Source organism: Haemaphysalis longicornis, unplaced genomic scaffold (assembly GCF_048455015.1).
Source record: "Haemaphysalis longicornis isolate Haplotype H1 unplaced genomic scaffold, Haemaphysalis longicornis Haplotype H1 scaffold_10, whole genome shotgun sequence".
NCBI classification, from domain to species: Eukaryota; Metazoa; Arthropoda; class Arachnida; order Ixodida; family Ixodidae; genus Haemaphysalis; species Haemaphysalis longicornis.
In genome coordinates, this window is record NW_027526204.1 from 60,931,490 (window position 1) to 60,948,742 (window position 17,253).

At 48.4% G+C, this 17,253-nt stretch overlaps 1 protein-coding gene across 1 annotated transcript in view; it reads left to right on the forward strand.

Annotated features, from left to right (window-relative positions):
- The first annotated feature begins 2,364 nt into the window (after positions 1-2,364).
- LOC144158623 (uncharacterized) overlaps positions 2,365-17,253 on the forward strand; it is a 141,308-nt gene continuing 126,419 nt past the window's right edge. The window contains exon 1 of the mRNA XM_077689640.1: positions 2,365-2,574. The gene's annotated coding sequence lies outside the window, so the exon portion shown is untranslated. The remainder of the gene's footprint in view (positions 2,575-17,253) is intronic.

Here is a 17,253-nt window from a genome sequence, read left to right on the forward strand (position 1 = left end):
TATGCTACTGTACTGTGTACTTCCTATACAGCAATTATTGATTCCCTAGGCTTCTTCGAGTCAACTGCTGTCTTAGGCTCGACGCAAGAGTGTGTGCCGCTTGGTATTTCGTGACTTTCAAATCTTTTATAGAGCCGACACTCTAGTAACCCCCCCCCCCAAAAAAAAAAAAGGTAAACTCAAAAGCAAACTTCAGCGGAGATAATGCAGTCGCAAGCAGCACCCACAACGCGTTATTTTCGCTCCGCGTTGCCGTTTAAAAAGACAACTGTGGTTCTTGTGCGTGATCTTAAAATTGCCAGCTATTTCAAACCGAAAATGTTCTAGCAGCAATACTAATCGCTCCGGAAGATTGCAAACTATGACGAAGAGAGTCCAGCCAAACATCATTCGATGAAACGGACGATGTCAGTTCGGCGAAATGACGTTGGGTGCAGCAGTTTCGATAAAACGGTGTTCGACGAAACGGTGGTCGATGTCTTGTCTTGTATCCATCACTTTGCATGTTGCGAGTCAGAATGGGGAATGAAGGGCTCACTGATTGCACAAACAAGGAAAAGTCAGCAGTCAACACGCTTAGGCGGGCGTATGAGGAGTATAGGTCGTCATTTTTTCTTTTCGAAACAGATTTTTTTATTTGAAATGGTTGAAGGAAAGAAAGTGGACACCTCCAGAGTTTGTGGTGAGAGTTCCTATGACATATATGTTTTGTTCGATAATTTTTAATTAAAGGTTGATATCCTGAACTTATGCGTGCTAATCCGCCGTTTGTTTACGTAGTCGAGATCTCACGTTTTTATAAACTTCTTGTTCAGAACGCATGGAAAGTGGTGTCGGTTTATATTGTTACGGGAAGCAGAAAAGGGACACTGGCACATAGCTCCTGTGGATCTACGCCGACGACGATGAAGCAGTTTGTGGCACGGCCTCAGCTCGAGCTCTCATGGCCGCTTGTCATAGTTCATTCATGTAAATACATCGCTGCTCCGTCGCCCAATATTCGTCTCGTCTTTACCTTGTCGCCACGTGACAATATTGTTAGATATCAGTATAAAGGGGTCCGCATTCCCTTTTTTTTGCACGTTAGTTGGGTTTTCCCTGAGCAAACTTAAGTTGTGATTGTAGCGCCTGTGTGTCTCCCCTTCCGGTCTTGTCTTTCTGCCCTACCTAAATCACGAAGCATTACAAACTCGCCCAATTGCCTTCCCAGTGCAGTTAAAGGCATTGTCTCGCGTCTTGAGAATGTGCGATAACCGGGAGGAAACGCGGCAATCACGAGCTGCACACTCCAGAGTTCAAACTGGAAAAAAGATCATGACGGGTTTGTGTGAATTTTGTTTCAATATAGTACACAATTTGCGTTTGTCAGCTTCGCAATGAGATGAACCCTGCAACACATTTTCCGACTTTTTTCAAATTCCTGAATGCTTGCAAAACGTAGTCATCCAGCACATCCAGTGCTTACAATAGGGGTCGCTAAGTAACTTATCCTTAAGTGACTACTCCGTGCCCACTAGATAACTTCAAAACTTGCTTAAAAGATTTTTCTCTCTTTCTCGGTCTTGCATTCCTCACCGGCTGGAATTACGCCATTAAAGCGCATAGCGGCTATTGGCCGGTTTTGCTTCAGTCGCAGCAATGAACACATTAGAGGGCCACGTTAGAAGCAGTAACAGAAGGCTTACCTGCTGCGACGAGCAAATCACGCAGTACAGCTCCGTGCTGGGGATAACTATAGCTTTCGCAGTGCTTCCAGACGCGAAGAATGAACGCTTTACTCGGAAGTGTTCCAGAGACCCTTTAAATACATGGAAGGCGAAGAGCTGTTGACTTTTTTACGAGAAACAGCAAAGATTGAACCACGCATTTTATGGCTGTATTTGAAGCGCGCTATTTCGAATTACTCAGCGCGTGCTGTTAAAAGTGCCTACCCTGAAAAATGTGGAAATCTTGCTAAATGAACGTATGCGCGTGTAGTGCCTGCAGACAGAATGTCATAGAGCAGACGATAATGGGGCGGACCATCTGTATGTCTCCCAACGCCATCATGTCATTTCCGCAGTGAAAGTAGCACGGAGAACGTTGCCAGGCGATTCAGTGTGATAGACAAAGGAAAGCCTTTGGTTACAGCATGTAGGCATGCATACTACAAAAGTTTAAAAACTGCCAACTGGCAACGTTCTCCGTGCTACTTTCACTGCGGAAATGACGTGATAGCGTTGGGAGACATACAGATGGTCCGCCCCATTATCGTCTGCTCTATGACATTCTGTCTGTAGGCACTACACACGCATACGTTCATGTGGCAAGGTTTCCACATTTTTTAGGGCAGGTACTTTTAACAGCACACGCTGAGTAATTCTAAATGGCGCGCTTCAAATAGAGCCATAAAATTCGTGTTTCAATATTTGCTGTTTGTCGCAAAGAAGTCAAAAGCTCTTCGCCTTCCATGTATTTAAAGGGACACTGCAACACTTCCGAGTAAAGCGTTCACTCTTCGCGTCTGGAAGCACTGCGAAAGCTATAGTTATCGCCAGCACGGAGCTGCATTGCGTGATTTGCTCGTCGCAGCAGGTAAGCCTTCTATTACTGCTTCTAACGTGGCTCTCGAATGTGTTCATTGCTGCGACTGAAGGAAAACCGGCCAATAGCCGCTACGCGCTTTAATGGCGTAATTCCAGCCGGTGAGGAATGCAAGACCGAGAAAGAGAGAAAAATCTTTTAAGCAAGTTCTGAAGTTACCTAGTGGGCACGGAGTAGTCCCTTTAGGATAAGTTACTTAGCGACCCCTATTGTAAGCACTGATGTGTTGGATGACTACGTTTTGCAAGCATTTAGGAATTTGAAAAAAAAAAAAGTTGGAAGAAGTGTTGCAGGGTTCCTTTCATCGCGAAACTGACGAACGCAAATTGTGCACGATATTGAAACAAAATTCACAGGATTCTCTGTTGGCGGAGGGTGTTCATTCTGAATATGCCCCACTTTCCAGAGCATTGTACGTTGTGCGCGCATTTGTAGCATCTCCACAGGGGGCAGATGAGCGTACATTGAGAGCGCGCAAAAAAGAGTAGATAAACATCTGTCTTCTGGCGTCGGGCAAACTTGACACTGCCTCGTTTTAGCTCATGACCTAGTTGGGTTCAACAGAGAATCGCGCTGCGCTGCGCCGAACAGTTTTCGCTTTTGACACGTGCCTTCTTTTGTGCCGATTCTGTTTTCATTGGCTCAGTTTGTGCGCATGTGGTCATCGCGAACTCTGGCAGAGAGCGCTCAAAGTTATTTTTTGTGAGAACGGCTATAGGGGTCTGAAGTGCACTTTAGCAACGCGGCGGGCATAAGGACGGCGACACCGTGTAGCGCCGCAATCGCGAACGCCGGATACCCGGTTTACACAGGCAAGTGAAAAAATGCCAGCCCATTTCTTCTTTTCTACTGTGATCGCTGCTCAGTTCACTTTGGCCGGTAAAAATAATTTATTATAACATAGCGGGAACTAGCTTTATGCAGGAATGTGTTCGTTGGTATGTATGTGCGTACGCCCTGCGTGACGTAATCGGCGTAGCTCAAATTTCTGAGGCTCGACAAGAGACCAAACCGTTAACTAATCAGGCGGCTGCACAAGTTTTCAGGGATCACGCTTTGTTTCTTGAGCAGGATTGTTATTACGTCATCACAGATTCCGTGATCCGGTCAGATACGGATCTCCGGATCAGGATGGCCGGATTTGGCGGAAGTCGATGGTATTCTCGGCTCGCTCACTGTCGGCGAGGTCTTAGCTGCCGCCTAGAAGTTAATGTCCAGACAGCACCATGTATCAGCCTTACAAGAACGTTAATCACGTCTTCCTTTCTCCTCTCATAAAAGTGACCAATCGAATGTAGCTATCTGGTCACATATAAACAGGCGGGCTCATGGCTACAATGGTAACTATATTCCTAAATCTACCAACCTGTCAACACTTCTTGCAGTTCCTCGTCTTCCTTTTCTTACAACGAAACTTGTAGATGTTAGGCCTAATTCGCGCAATCAATGGTGGCTCGAAGGTCATCGTTGTAACCGTCTATAGAAGTCGTCTTCTGCGAATTATGGTCCTGACTGCTGTTCTACACCCGTTCTAAATGGTTTCAGCGCTCGTTTGCTGCGCTCTGCGTCGGAATGAATATACATAAGGTATATGACAGCACCTTTTCTTGCTTGTAAGTTGGTTTACTCATGTTCCGCGATCTGTATGCGTATTTATTGAGACGTGCCTAGCTCGCTGCAAAGTTCATGTGCGAATCGTAAGCACGCTTTATGTTCCTTATCAACCGCGCCTGGGTGCTCCTTAGTATTTCGTACTCAAGCCTCTTCTGCTTAATAAAGCCTTACTTCTACTTGCCTAGCGTGTCAGCGCTATGTCTGACATTAGGTTGCTCATTGCGGGTGAAGGTATAACTTCATGGTCTACGCATGACGATCGAACTACCGCTCTTCAGATGGCCCTAGAATGCCCGAACAGCTGGTGCACACATGCAGTAGTCACGCCAACGAGGGAAAACATGTCGCGAATACATGGACCCCCTTGTCCTTACATGCGCCTTGCTCTAATCGCTGGTTCATCCGTGGCGTTTCTTAAAGCGTTCGGACGGCCTTCAGGGAGTTGGGCTCGCCTTTCATGTGAATGTTCTTCTGGGTCCCGGCTTCAAGAACCGCATTCGCATCGAAGAGTTTAGAAGCGGTGGCAACATGTAAAATGCACTACTCTGCCCAGAAAATCGGTTCAAACCCGAGGTCGGCGGACTCACTCATGGATTTACTCACTCAGACTCATTTGGGTTCAAATTTACACGTGAGTTTGAGTTTGAGTACGCCTGAGCCGGAGTGAGTTCTGAATCCATTTTGAGTTCTGAATCCATTTTGAGTTTTGAGTTCATTTTGAGTTTTGAGTCCATTTGAGTTGTGAGTACATTTTGAGTTTTGAGCCCTTTTAAAGCAAAGCTTTCTAGCTCTACCAGCAAACGGTTCTTTCGTGGCGTGCGGGAAAAGGAACTCCCAACGCGGCGGCGGCGGCCCGCCCCACTCACGGAGCACAGTGTAGATGGCGCGGCGAATGGTTACCCAGCGTTCCCCGCGCAGGTCCTTGCGTACAATGGCGGGCGAGCCGGCGCGACGAATTTGTCGTCTGCTTTAGCGACGGTTGTTGTTGGCCTGTTCTGGCGTGCTTCGCGTCTATTGCGCGCTTCCTTCGCACGGCTTGATTAACTTGCTCGACAGCACCTCTCGGAAAACCCGGACAGGACGGAATTAAGTGGTCGTACGGCAAAGATACGTCAAGGATTCGTTTTCAGTGCGGGAAAACAAAATCTAGAGACCACTTACAGACATCTGGCCGCGAGAGGAACGCCACCTTTTGCGCACTGCTTGTCACGAATGGGAATGAGTTTTCTAAATTGCTCAATACCAATTCGGTTGTGCTTTAACAGGTATTACAGAAGACGCATGGAGCAACTGGTTCTGATAAATAGCCATTATAAAAGTTCCGTCAGTGTTCTCGCACTTCTCTAACTTACGAAACTATTTAGTTTAAATCTGTATAAATGGGGATCACTAAGCTGACATGCCGGATTGTTTCGGTGTCTGCGCTTGTGTCGCGCGGTGGTGTAGCCCCGAGCTAGCACATCAGGATCGCTAAGTTCCGCTGTCTCACCCTTCGAAACACGCTCATCTCCGTTTTCTTTCTTCCGACACACTGCCGGGCTACAGCAGCGGCGTCCGCCACTCGAACTTGGCCGTGGCCGGCGCTGCTGCGTTCGGGACGGCGCCCCCGCTAAGTAACGGCTGGCAGAATCTCTGCTTTCACTCTTTGTAGAGCCATGTGTGTGAATTCAAGTGACGTAGCATGGGGAATTGTTGTGGGTGTCGTTTAAAGCTTTGCTTTCCAACCACCTTCGCATCGTAGATTAGAACCAATTTTTTTTCCGTTGTGAGTACCTTTTGAGTTGGAGCTCAAGTGCGTTTTGAGTCCATTTGAGTTCTGAGTTCATTTTTAGATTTAAGTCCATTGATGTTGTTAGTTCATTTTGAGTTTTGCGTCCATTTGGAGTTCTGGGCCCGAGTGAGTTCAGAGTCCATTTTGAATTGTTAGCCCAAGTGAGTTCTGAGTTCATTTTGAGTTCTGAATCCATTTAGAGTCCGTTTGAGTTTCGAGTTCATTTTCAGTTTTGAGCTCGAGTGTGTTTTGAGTCCATTTTAGTTCTAAGTTCATTTTAAATTTTGAGTCCATTTGAGCTCTGAGTGCATTTTGTGCTTTAAGTCCATTTTGAGTTCTGAGTTCATTTGAGTTCTGAGTTCATTTTGAGTTTTGAGTCAATTTTGAGTTCTGAGCCCGAGTGAGTTGTTAGTTTTGCGCTCACAGCGAGTTTGAGCTTAGAGAAGTGTAGATGCGTTGCTCAGCAATGTACCTACTTGAGCACGAGTAAGAGGTGATACCAAAAATAAAATTGCGAGTGAGTAGAGCCGGTACAGATTTGCCGATGAAGTCTAATGATAGCAGATGCCGTACAATTCATATTTTGCATATTGCACTAGGATGATGTGTTTTTTTTTTGCAAGCAGTTCATTTTGCGTTTCCAGCGAGGTACGATTGGGCTATAGGGCTGCAGCCCCAAAGATTACGCTTGTCCGTTCGCATGCCGTTAGTTACTTGCGTTGCTATACTTGCGTGAATGTTGCGCAAGCGTTTGCGTCAGCTAGGAGGCAGCTATGATTGGCTCTTAAGTTGCATGCGTCGCTTTGGGCTCGGGATTCAGGATACCGGCGGATACGGCAGCATTCGCGATCCCCATGACCGCTTTTGGGGGGGTCCTGATCTTCAAAAGTTCCTTGTAGAATTTTCATGACCTCAGAACTTGCTCTCTACCACGTTTTAGCGGCTGCGCGTGTGATCGATAATCGAATGGTGAGGTCATAAAAAAGGCTTATTTTGCCTTTTCTTCCTGATGGATCTTCTAAGAAGGTGGGAGATGGTGGTGGGAACGCCCACGGCGGCGCTGCGCTTGCTTGCTGGTTGTTCGCCTGCTTCTGTTAACGGTTTGATTTGCTAGCGGTCAAAAATGAAGTGGTTAGCGCCCGGGGGGAGGGGGGGCGGAGGAGGATGCGGCGCCCGTCCCTTCCTCTGTTACAAATGAGGTGTCAACTGCAACGACCGGGCGACGCCCGGTTAGATAGAACAATGCCGCGTTATGAGAAAGTACTACATGATGAGTAATAGATTGGGTCAAAATACAAATTGATGTGGCTAGGGCGTGTGGGTATCAAATAAAAGGTCCCGAGTAAGAAAATCACGCGGTATAAATAAAAAAATGCTTCCTGGGTATAGTCATATGATATTCATGAGTCATTCATTCGGTGAAAATTCAAAATGATGCCGCGAGGGCGTGTGGGGAATCAAATTAAAGGTGTAGATGTAGGGAATCACGTGGCACAAAAATGCGTCATTGTTATATCATGGGATAACCATGGTTAGTAATAAATAGGGTTAATATTCAAATTGATGTTGCTAAGGCGTGTGGCCTATCAAATTAAAGGTTCGATTCGGGGAATCACGTGGTACAAATGCGAAAATGCTTCCTGATTATTATCATGACATACTCATGGTGGGTAAGAGATTGTGTAAAAATTCAAAATGACGCCACTAGGATGTGGGGCATCAAATCAAAGGACGCAATGAGGGAAATCGCATGGGACGAAAATGCGTTATGGTTATATCATGAGATAGCCATAGTTTGCCATTGATTGGGTTAACAATAAAATTGATGCCACCGGGATGTGTTGGGTTCTATTCTAAAAAAATAATGGTCTCGATGAGGGGAACTACGCGGGACAAACACAAAAATGCTTCCGGGTTATAGTCATCAGATAGTCATGGAGAGTCATAGAGTGTGTTAAAATTCAAATTGATGCCGCTAGAGCGTCTGGGTGTCAAACTAGAGGTCTCGATGAGGTAAAAAACGTAGGATCAATAAAAAAATGCTTCCTGTTTGAATTCATGACAGTCATGGCGAGTGACAAATTGGGTTAAAATTCCCGATGACGCCGCTAGGGCGCGTGGGGTACCAAATTTAAGGTCTAATATTGACGGTCTAATTTAAGGTCTAATGGATAATATTGCCAAAAGGCTGGAGACGAAAATCGAGAGACAACCTACGAAAGATTGGGAATACAGCGAACTGATTGGTTTCATTCAAGGACAGATAAGAACGCGAAAGAGCGCAACTACTGGAAAGGAAAAAGAAAACCTAGAAGCTGGTGGAACAAGGAAATCAAGGAAGGTATATCACAAAGGCAGAGCACAGAGAGAGCACAGGCAGGCCGAGCGAGTGGGAATGCAAACAGAGGAAATAACTTTGAAGTGGAATTGGTACCGCCTTAGAAGCTGGAAGTACAAAAACTTGTACAGCAAAAACTTAAACAAGAAAGTGAGCGATGGGTCTCGAATATACGGGCAAAGGATAAACGCGCGCCGAGAAAGTTTTGGAATCGTGTAAAGAAGCCAAGGAAAAAGACCGAAGAAGTACAACGTCATGTCATAAACGCTGAAGGCCAGGTACTAAAAGGGAAGAAGCGGTTTTTCACTTACTCCCAATGATACAAGAGAAGTTCAGAAGAACGGGGAGAGGACTACTACAGCATTTAGAGAGCGGGGCAACTGAGGTGCGTACAGATAGAGAGCTAAAGTTGGAGAATCTAAACTGGAAAAAAGCCGAAGAAAATGTTCCAGCTCATACGGCAAAATGGACGGATGAAATTCCTATACGGCTGGTCAACCTACTGGGTCCAAAAAGAGGGGCACAACTGATTCGAGCAATCGAAAAAGTGATAAAAACTAAGCAAGTACCGGACAATTGGCGTAAGAGCAGGATGAAGATGATATATAAAGGCAAAGGAGACAGGGCTGATGCCAATTCGTACAGGCCTATTACAGTTACCTCAGTGGCATACAGGCTGGCAATGCAAGCCATAAAAGCAGAACTACAGGCGTGGATAGAGGGGAACAGCATACTGGGAGAACTACAAAATGGTTTCAGACGAGACAGACGCTTATAGGACAATTTATTTGTCCTAACCCAATGCAATGAGGCAGTGGCGTAGACTTCTTATTTTTCCGGGGGGGGGGGGGGGGGGGCGACCTGGAGTGCGCCTCGAAGCGGCGAAGGGAGGGGGGGAGGAAGCGGTGGGGGGTCCTATGAGATGACACGTCATCACCCCACTACAAAGAGGCTACCACTAATCATCCTCATCATCATCATCATAAGGGGCACCTGCAGCAGTGAAGGCCTTTTACATTGTGTCGGCTAACTACGGGGTGTCCCCAAATAAGACGTCCCGCAAATCTATGAACCGTGAACTTCAGCGGTTTGACGCATCCAGTAGAAATTTCTTTGAATACGTGTTTTACTGGTCACATTTATTTAAAAATATTGCATGACTGAACCATCAGCACAAAAAAAACGAGTCGATTTGTTTTTTTCTTTTAATAGGCAGTTCGGGGGTAAAAAGAAAGGGACACGAGAAATTGACACGACAGGGGCGCTACGCGCTGCTATGTTTTCATTTCCGTGAAGAGCCTCCGAAACGAGTCTGACTTTGACCACTCATTTTTGTATCCGTGTGTGTGTTGTGCCAGAGCGCCCGACACAAATTCGCTGCACCTGGCGACGTGCCGATGGCGGGGTTGATTCGCGCCTAGGTCAAACCGCCCGCGTCAGACGTGCCGCGACTGGGCGGGAAAGGCGCCGCCGAGTCTGCTCTCCCTTTCCCATCGCGACGGCTGGACAAATCATGCCTGGGACGAACAAATACCCGCAGACACGCAGCAAGTAGCGCCTGGAGACGCCGCCGCAGAGTCGCCTTCCCTTTCCCGGTCGTGGCGGCTCGCCTGACGCAAACGCTTCGCCTCCATTCTCCAAATTCATAATGCGGCCAGTGAAAGCTCCGACTGGAGGCATTGGAACTGCACGCGGCTGCAACGGAACCCTCTGGGTATAAAACCAGCCCGGAAGCAGCGGTGGTGCGGCGGCATCTCATCGAAGGCCCTGAGTTGAGAAGTGCTATCGCGCTTGTCTTAGCCATGTAACGCTCTTGCTACCTTTGTATATATTGTATATAAATGCTGCTTCAAATAACCATCAGCTCGGCTACTTCGTCGCTATGGTCTGCGCCGCGTCGATAGCGGACTGGGCAGGGCAACGTCGCAACAGTACTGACTGAGCTGGGATGGCCCTGTCCCAACAGTGTATGTGTATGTGTTTTGGAGGCTTGGAGCGGGTATCGCTCGCAGTCGACGGCCGCAGTGCACCCAGTTGCTGTCGGTGCTTGGCAGCCGTTACAGCACTGTCCAACTGCTCTGGCGTGCTTTGTGACCTCGAAAATAAAGTTTGCAGACAGGCTTTTCGGAGGCGTGATAGCTTGCACTGACTTCACTGTATTCCCGTGTTGGTGCGTTGGTTGCAGAGTGAAAATCTGCAGCTCTTGGTTCGAGAAGCGCTGATGAAGCTGAGAGCTATCGATAAAAAAGTGCGGTGGCGTCGTTATGGCTAGCAACATGTTTTACCAGACGTTCCAAGACGCGAGCTAAAGATAAAATCCCAACGTCTGGCGTTGGCGTTCATCATATATAAAATGGCCCTTTCGCGAGGCCTTCCACAGTGCGATCTTAAACTCGGCACAAGTTGCTAGCGAGGAGTGGTCGCCCCGCCAGTGGACAGCAGATGAAGGTATGCGAAGAACAACCACCGAAATTCACCATCGTCGTCAGCTTCATCATTACACGGAGGCAGAAACGAGAAGCAGCGCATCGGGTTGCCATTCGAAAGCAAAACGCTCCTCCAGCAGCAAGATGCCAGCACTGTTCGACAAAATTTGCGAGGCGAAACAAGGCGTCACACGCGTTCGACTGGGCATTATGATGCCCGATTAACAACTCGCGACCTGCACGGTGGGGCTATATGCTCACTTGTAAATGGACAGCACGAGGACATAGTCCTACCAAGCCTCAGCAAAAAGTTTCAAAACGAGAGCCTAATAAAACCATGTGGTTGACACAAACCATGCAGTCAATTTGATGCAAATCACGTAAACTAACTGCGACTGTTTAAATGAGCGGTTACGCTCACGAAACGACTCCAGAGCATGACATGCATCTATGGAAACTGCTTAAGACCGGAAAAGAGCGACTTCGGTGCGCGTAGTGCATGCATTGTGAGCAGCCCCCACCGCTTCCCCTAAAACAATTTGAATGAAGCAAGCGGAATGAAGCAGCTACGCGTTCCCCGGCCGCGCATTTGTAAACAAAAATAACTGCTCCAATCAACAGGTGCCGTAGAAACAGAGAAACTGTGGCCGCGCTTCCCACCGGGACCTAACCCCCTCGTTTTTCCCTTTTCATCGCGACCCCTTAGCGAGCGACCGCCGAAAAACGCTAACAGCGCCAAACAAGGACAGGAAAAGGAGGGAGGTGCAGTTTTCGTTGCCTGATTTTACCATCCACGAGAGTTAAGCAGCACAGCGCCACCGTTAAATGTCTGAAACTCGTACACGTGCGTCCAGACTTGAGTTTGTGATAGAACTTGTTTGCTCTGCTGTACTCACGAGTGAATGTACTCACGAGTGCAAGCACTCGAAAATACAGTATTCATGAGTATTGTAATCATGAGTACTGTGTACTCATGAGTAACATACTCACTAGTACTCACTCATGAGTACTCATGCTCATGAGTATTGTACTCATGAGCACTCACTCATACTCATGAGTAGTGTACTCATGAGTTCTGTACTCACGAGTAGTGGACTTACCCCTGTACTCAATCGTCATCATACTGACTTTTTTAATCTGGGTGTGTACTCACTCATCATCGTACTCACTCGTGAGTTTGAGTACAAATGAGCACAAATGAGTGTACTCACGAGTGAGTGCGCCGACCTATGCTCCCGACAAAATGTCGCTTTGCTAGCGTGCTGCTGAAGCCAAGCTATGATGGCTAGAAGGGCCACCCTTCTAGCCACCATAGCCGAGCGCAGCGATACATTGTTGTCAATTAACAATCCGCACACTGAGCACGTCTAACTCACCGTGAAGAAAAGCGACACGGCCCTGCGTTTCCCCGTGCCCATCGGGAGGACGGAACTGTCTTTCAAGATCCCAACCCCTATTGTAAACAATAGTTGGCAGAGAGGACCGCCAACAGTCCGATGTTGACGGGCGCAGAGCCGAGCCAAGCCCTTAAAAAAATCCTCAGCCGGGGCCGGAGGGGGCTCTGCCCCCCCGTAAAGCCGTCCGGGGGGGGGGGGGGGGGGGCACGAGCCCCACTGCATCTTGTAGTTGGCGCTTCTGCATAGAGGTGTCAATGGCTCAGGAGCGACCACTGTGGATAGCGTTTCTCGATATAAAGGAAGCCTACGACAACATAGATAGAGAACTTCTATGGAGCATACTTGAGCGAGAGGGATTAGGCCAGGACTTTATACAGCTGTTACAGGAAATTTACACTGAGAGTGATGTGCAAATTGCCTGGGAGGACCAAAGTGCACGGAACCGGTAGTCACAAATAGAGGTTTAAAGCAGGGTTGTCCTCTGTCGCCATTGCTGTTCATGCTGTACGTGGCTAGACTAGAAAGAAAGCTTGAAGGCAGTAAAATAGGTTTCAATCTATGTTATAGCCGCAAAGGACAGGAAGTGGAACAACATATCCCGGGACTGATATATGCAGATGACATAGTACTACTAGCAGATAGCAAACAGTGTCTGCAATAGCTCACAGATATCTGCGGGGAAGAAGCCACTGAACTGGGGTTAGAGTTTAGCACAGCAAAGTCGGGAGTTGTAGTTTTTAATGACAACGCCCGTAACGAATCGGTATTCGTTCAAAAAGCAGCAATACCGTGAGTAACGGCATACAAATATCTCGGCATATGGTTAAACGAAGGTCAGGCGTATCTAAAAACTCACGAGGAGCATTAAGAACGAAATGCAGAAGAAACGCCTCTATCATGAAGCACGCAGCACTGTGGTGATATAACAGATATGAAGTAGTGAGTGGAATCTGGAAAGGAGTAATGGTACCAGCACTCACTTTTACAAACGCAGTAGTGTGTGTCAAATCAGAGATTCAACCAGGGCAAGAAGTAAATCAGAGGGCGGTAGGTCGATTGGCATTAGGAGCACACAGTAAAACAACAAATGAGGCAGTGCAGGGAGGCATGGGATGGGCATCCTTCGAAGTGATTGAAGCACAGAGCAAAATATGTTTTGAAGAACGACTTAGAAATATGGATGACCAGAGATGGGCGGCCAAAGTGTTACGGTATCTTTACATGAAGAGCGTGGATACACAGTGGAGGGAAAGAACCAGAAGGCTCAAGACAAAGTATATGAAACCTGGAAGTGCAGGGGAAACGACCAAGGAAATAAAAAATGAAGTGAAAGAAACAAAGACAACTACCTGGAAAAAGAGGATGGATGCGAAGAAGTCCTTAGATATCTACAGGATCGGGAAGCAGAAGATCACAATGGAAAAGTTATTCGATAATACCAAAGGGAGGGCATTGCTTTTTGAAGCCCAGGCGGGTTTCTTGCGGACCAAAACGCTTATCCGCGAGCCGGTACAGGAAGAACTACGCGCAGGCTGCGGAAATGAGCCAGAAACCATGCGACATATTGTAACGGAGTGCAAAAGTATCCGTCCAGTCTTCAGTGATGGAGCCATCCAGCTTCCGGAAGCCCTTGGCTTTAAGGTTAGCGGAAAAGTGAATTGGACAGCAGTAGAGGTTTGTAAATGAAGGTTATAATATTGGTAGGAAAAGAGCAGAGAAGGATCTGGGAAGACATGTGAACAAAGAAGTCAGACTAGCCCAAAAATTTCGTAAAAGTATTTTTTTTATTTTGGTAATATTTTTTCATTCAATTTGTTTGTAATTTTTGGCGAGGTGATTGTACAGTGGCGTTGCGACTAAGGCCACTGTGCAACGCCACCCCGTTACAAAGGGGCAGCCACTAAGCATCATCATCAACAAGGCCTTGATGAGGGGAATCACGTTGGACAAGTGAAGAAATGCTTCGAGGTTATAATCATGACATAGTCATGGTGAGTCATCGATTAGGTCAAAATTTAAGGTGATGCCGCTAAACATGGGGGTATCAAACAGACATTGGAAAGGGTGCGAAGGAGCGTGTGCGCGGATGAATGGTTCAGTTGAAGGTGCGCAGGTCAGCTTCAGGGACTATGCGACTGACTTTGAAGTCCTCGTTCATTCGAGCCAACATATGACTCATCAGTCTAGAGGAACTGCCATTTTTTCCCTTTTTCAGCCAGTGCTTTCGCAAACAAACGCTTGTTATCAATGGTAAGGTGGTCGTTCACAAAAATGGGCTGGTAGTTTTCTCCGGAAAAACCAAGCTGGCTAGCATGAAGCGGAGCCTTTAGGGACTTGCGAACGAACGCATTTTTTTTGTCCCAAGAACAAAAACGTGCGATCAGGAATTTTCTTTAGACTTGGTGGACACACGGTGGACAGTATCAATGTCAGCGGGCGAGATAGGGCATTCAATCGCGTTAGCGACACACTGGAGTATCGCTTTGCTGTCTTCGCCTTTTGTTGTAGGAATGCCCTTAATCTTGACGTTACTTAACCTTGAATACTGTTCAATGTCAGTCACTTTCTTTCCAAGGACTTCGTTGCGCGCCATGAGTTCCTTACTGGCTGCGACAAGTTCAGCATTTGGCGCTAACACGGAATCATATTTATCGCTCACCACCCCCACTATCTCGGCCAATTTTACATGCTCACGAACACTCTGGTCCTCAAACTTAAGCATTTTCGTGGCAAGGTCTTTCACCACAGAATCAATGTTGTCCTTGAGAAAGGCCTCAAGAGAATCGATTCGTTTGGCAAGTTCTGCGCAAGTATATAGGCATAGCAAACAGAGCACACAGACAATCAAAGAAGTCGCGTTGGGCAGCAGTTGCGGCTTTAAATTGAGAAAACTGGCGCAAAGAACTCAAACCAACCTGCAAAAACGAATGCTGTCAGCCTGCGCTCCTTTCGCCGCAACTGATGATGCACAATGCTGCTGAAAGTGTGCGTTTCAGGCTTTTATCCTCCCGGAGGTGGTAAGGTGCTCAGCGGGCTGTCGTTGCAGACGCAGAAAGGTCTTTCGGGAAAGCTGCTGCTGGGCAGGCGTGCAAGCACAGCCACACCCAAAGCAGCAAACCAAATCTGCGCTGAGTTAACCGCCGGAAACAGCCTGCAAAAGCTAATGCTGTCAGCCTGCTCTCCTTTCGCCGCAACTGCTGCTGCCCAATGCTGCTTCCTCGGCACAGCGCGACGCGTGTTTTACAGTAAACCCCACATCTGTCCTTTGGCAGAGGAACCGCCGCCATTCTACACCTATGTCACGAAAACCTTTCCAACGTCGTTTGGTGCTAAGACTCAATGACGGATTATGGCGAAATCACCGGAGCCTACCGCCGCCTGGCTCGTAGGACCTCCCCACTTCCGGAATCGGGGTTGAGCTGGGCGGAGGCAGTGCTACTAAGACAGCTTCAGACCGGGTCCCTACCTATCCCGGCTCTGATGTACCGAATGTGTCCGGAGGTGAACCCGACCGAGAAGTGGAAGGTCTGATGCAGAGACACTGCAGACCAGAAACACATCTTGTGGGACTGTGTCATGAACCCAGTCGAAGCGACGTCAAGAACCATCCCGCCAGGGCTTGCAGAAGCCGCAAAGAGCTACACTTACGAGCATCAACACCGGGCAGTCCAGCAGGTCCTGCGGGCGCTCTGAAGGCATGAGACTCGCGAGCCGGCAACGGCTAGCTCGCGTCTCGGCTGACTAGTAGCTACTCACCGGGACGACACCGAGGCCCGCGTCGCGGTGCGTAAAAACGTCATTCTCCGGGCCTAAAGAAAGTTTATTGAATCCAACTGATCTAATCGGGAATTGATAGCACAGATTCCAGACATGAAAATTTCGGACATTGCTCAAGCAAACTTTGTGACCAACTTGCTGTGGCGCAACTCACTGTGGAGCAGAAAGTGAGCTCTAAAAAGGCGCGCTGGAGACAGCTTATTCCTTGCGTTCTCCCAGCGGACGTTAGAGAGAGAGAGAGAGAAAGACTTTATTGAATTGTCCTGCGGGGGGAGGTGGGCGGGAGCCACTCAGGGCCTGCCCCCTCCTTGACGTTTCCTAAGTCGTCCCCGAGACAACGCCTTGCTGGCGTCTACGAGGTCGACGCGCGGAGGGTCGTCGGGTGGGATCCCTCAGACCTCCCGTCGGCGCCTCCCTACGCTTCTGCCCTGCAAGAGCAGCCTCGAGCCGCTGGACTGCCCGGAGTTGAACATAGTGGTCAGACGAGTCCATAGCACTTGTGATATCGTCCGGCCAACGCGTTGAGGCGGTTGCCTCCACTGGATTTAGTTCACAGTCCCACAGTAGGTGGGCCAAGGTCGCGTTCGTTTTCGCGCACACACTGCACAGCACACTTTCGTACACTTCTGGACACACATATTGCGCCAGCACCGGAGTTATCACAGAGTTTGTCTGTAAATGTCTATACAGCACTGCTTCAGCCCTGGTGAGCTTGGGGTGTGGGGGCGGCCGAAGCTGTCTGCCGAGGCGGTACCACTGTAGTATTTCGGCGTAAGTCACGAGGGGTTCCTGGTCTGAGTCCTGCTGCCTTTCCGCCTGAGAGATGCGGGGGGGGCGCCGCGCGGTTGGTAAGTGCGAGCGCGGCGGCGTCCGCTGTCTCGTTGCGGTTAGGGTGGCCGCTGCCGTCGGTGCTAGCGTTCATGTGCGCCGGAAACCAACGGATGTGGGTAGCCGGCACCGATTCACTGTTCACTGCACAACACTGCACTACGCGCACTGCACTGTACACACTTTGTCCTTGGCGAAGTTCGCGATGGCCGAGCGCGAGTCGCTCAGTATTGTTGTACATTGCGGGCGTGGCGATCGCACTCGCGCTAACGAAGCGGACGTTAGAGATTTCGGGTGGCAGCGTGGTAGGGGTGTTTTGCCCACTGTAGACCGCTTGAAAGCGTGGGGGAATAATACAGTAATAACGGGGCGTAACACAGTCAATACGAACAAAATGAAACTGCGACACGCAAACTTTCATTGTTGTGTAGCATTGATGTGTTGGACGCTGATGTCCAGGACGTTTGAAGTACGCCTCGGGGAGCGCTCAAAATCGCACGGTGCCCTAGTGGCGTTTCT